Below are 2,948 nucleotides of genomic sequence, written 5' to 3'. Positions count from 1 at the left end.
TGCGCTCGCACAGAGGAACTTTTTTTTATACGTGGACAAAGCAGGTGTGCGTGCGCACGCACAAAAGGTGAGAATGGGGGAGGTTGTTCTCACGCATAGGTTGTTCCCTCGCCCCCACCAGAGGGGCTAACAAAGGGTGTGCGGGCGCACACGTCTGTGCGGCCGCATAGATGGAGCGCAAAAAGGGACTCGTGCATACGCACACAGGTGTGGGCACGCACAGATCGGAGTAGAGGGGCAGTGCGCACGCACAGACTGTGCTGGCGCTGCGACCAGAGAGCATGCCAAGACGTGTGCATATGCACAAGCTTGTGCAGCCGCATAGAAGGCTAAAACACAGAGTTGTGCGCACGCACAGTTTGGTGCGTACACACAGATGCCCTATTTCAGAATTTTCTTTTCTCTTCAAAACTAAGGTTCCCAACCTTAGTACACCAACATACCAACCCCATATCATCCAAACAAGCACAAAATCATAGTCCACAAGTAATTCAACTTACAGAACTCAAAATCATCAAACAAACCTAAGATAAGCATTATATCACAAGAAAACAAATAGTTTAAAAAGCTATAAACAAGAGATAGAGCTAGAAAAAAATGTCACCATGGTGGGGTGTCTCCCACCAAGCACTTTGGTTTAGAGTCCTAAGTTGGACTTGCATGGCTTCATTGGTCACTTAGAAGCTTCCCCAAGGAGAAAAATCTCCAACTCCTTGGCATTTTTGGGTTGAGTGTGGTCCTTTGAATTTGACTTCTTGGCAACATCCTCTTCTTCTTGCTCCTTGCCATCCTCAATCACTTGATCTTCAACTATGTCGCACCCAAAGATAGAATAGGTTTCAAGAACGGGTTTGTTGGACTCCTCCAAAGTGAACTTGACTAACTTGCCATCCGACTCAAAAGTGTAGACTCCCGAATGTGCATCTAACTAGAAACGGGCCGTCTTCAAGAATGGTCATCCAAAGAGTATTGGTGATGGATTGGTTGAGTCAATAGGAGAGGTCTCCAAGATCTATCCGCTGAAAAGAGCAATCCTTGAATATGACAATTACATTTTCTGCAAACCCCACAACTGACACAATACTCTTGTCGGCTAGCACGAATCTTGCCCCGGATCTCTTAAGAGGTACTAAGTTCAATCTCTCATAAATAGGGAGTGGCATGATGTTCACACACGCCCCCAAATCACACATACAGTCCATGAACATAGTCCCACCAATCAAACAAGCGACCAAATATGGGCCGGGATCATTGCATTTTTCAGGAAGTAAAGAAGAGATAGAGTCATCTACTGACTTTTTGTTGAGGTTGCCAAGCTTGTCCTTGTGAGTGCAAATAGCCTTGAGGAACTTGGCATATTTCGGCACTTGTTGAATGGCTTGAAAGAGAGGGACGGTAACTTCAACTTTCTCAAAAACTTCCACCACAGTGGGGTCAAGATCTTCTTGCTTCTTTACTTTCTTAGCTATTGTTGGGAATGGAATGGGTAAAGGCTCTTCAAGAAAGGTCTTTCTCTTTGGCTCCTTGACCTTTCGTGGTTCTTTTTCATCTTTATCAATATCTTCATCTCCACTCCTCATCACCTCTACTTCATCTCCTACCTACCTCCTTATTGTTGGTCTCCTCATTCAACTTTGGAGGTATAGCCACATTCTTATCCAACTTAGTACCACTCCTAAGAATAATGGCGTTTATGCTTCCTTTAGGATTGGGTTGAGGTTGGGAGGGTAAACTACTTGAGGTTAAAGCTTGTTGGGTGCTTGGTGTGGTTTGAGGAGGGAGAGTCAAACGGGTAAGGGCTTCAGCTATTGTAGCCATGTAAGCATCTTATTTCTTATGGAACTCTCTTTGTTCTTGCATGAAGGTATGGATTGTATCATTCATGTGGGATTGATTGGAGGGAAGGGCTTGGTTAACTTGAGTAGAATTGAATCTACTGTTTGGATGTTGATACTTCACTTGAGATGGAGGTTGTGGGGGTTGTTGGTATGGTTGTTGGTATTGCGGTTGGCCTTGGGGGTGTTGATGGTAGTAAACTTGAGCATTTTAATTGGGTTGAGCTTGGGAAGCTTGGTTCCACCTTTGGTTTGAGTTATCCCTCCACCCTTGGCCTTGATTACCTATATGTGGGTAGGGTCCTTGGGTGTAATTGGGTCTTTGTGGATAGGGGTTAGCAACTGCTAATGTAGTGTCCTCTTGGATTTGAGGGCACTCATCGGTGTAATGAGTAGTACAAGAGCAAACACCACATATCCTTGATGGTCCTTCGGTCCTAGGAGGTTGAGGTGGGGCATTTATCAAAGCTTGAGGGATTTGTTGCCCTTGGGTGATTTGCCTCAACAAAATTGTCATCTCACTAAGGGTCTTAGTCAAAATAGCATCTTCGATGGGAGAAACCTCGCTCACAGCTTTCGGTTGTGGACTCTTAGCCCAAGAGTGTTAAGTAGAATCCGCTAGGTCCAATATAACTTCCCATGCTTCTGCTGTGGTCTTGTTTTTGGTCAATGATCCTCTACTCACGGAATCCAAGAGAAGCTTATCTTGGTGGTGTATTCTTTGACAGATATAACTGATCAAAACCAACTCATCTATCCGGTGGTGTGGGCAAGCTTCTAGCAACTTCTTAAATCTCTCCCAATATTCATACAAAGTCTCCCCATCCCGTTGCACAATGCAAGAAATCTCTCTTCTCAGATTGTCTGTCTTCTGGGGAAGGTAGAACTTCTCCAAAAATTCTTTTTCACAACAAGTCCCAATTGGATCTAACTTCACCCGGCTGAGTATAAAACCACTCCTTTGCTTTTCCTTCCAAGGAGAAAGAAAAAGCAAAGACCAACACCGCGGCTTCATCCACTCCATGTCTTCTTGCAGTTGCACATGCAACTTGGAAATCCTTAAGATGCTTCAGAGGATCTTCCCCAGGCAATCCATTGTACTTGGGGAGCAAG

The 2,948-nt window shown here is 44.8% G+C and overlaps 1 non-coding gene across 1 annotated transcript; it reads left to right on the top strand.

Annotated features, from left to right (window-relative positions):
* The first annotated feature begins 2,590 nt into the window (after window positions 1–2,590).
* LOC127743817 (small nucleolar RNA R71) lies at window positions 2,591–2,697 on the top strand. Its single transcript, XR_008005160.1, has one exon. It is a non-coding gene; the product is annotated as a small nucleolar RNA R71 (small nucleolar RNA).
* Window positions 2,698–2,948: the final 251 nt, after the last annotated feature.

This window comes from Arachis duranensis, unplaced genomic scaffold (assembly GCF_000817695.3).
Source record: "Arachis duranensis cultivar V14167 unplaced genomic scaffold, aradu.V14167.gnm2.J7QH unplaced_Scaffold_155613, whole genome shotgun sequence".
NCBI classification, from domain to species: domain Eukaryota; kingdom Viridiplantae; phylum Streptophyta; class Magnoliopsida; order Fabales; family Fabaceae; genus Arachis; species Arachis duranensis.
Note: the sequence above shows the minus strand (reverse complement) of the source record. Positions and strands in the feature narration are given on the sequence as shown.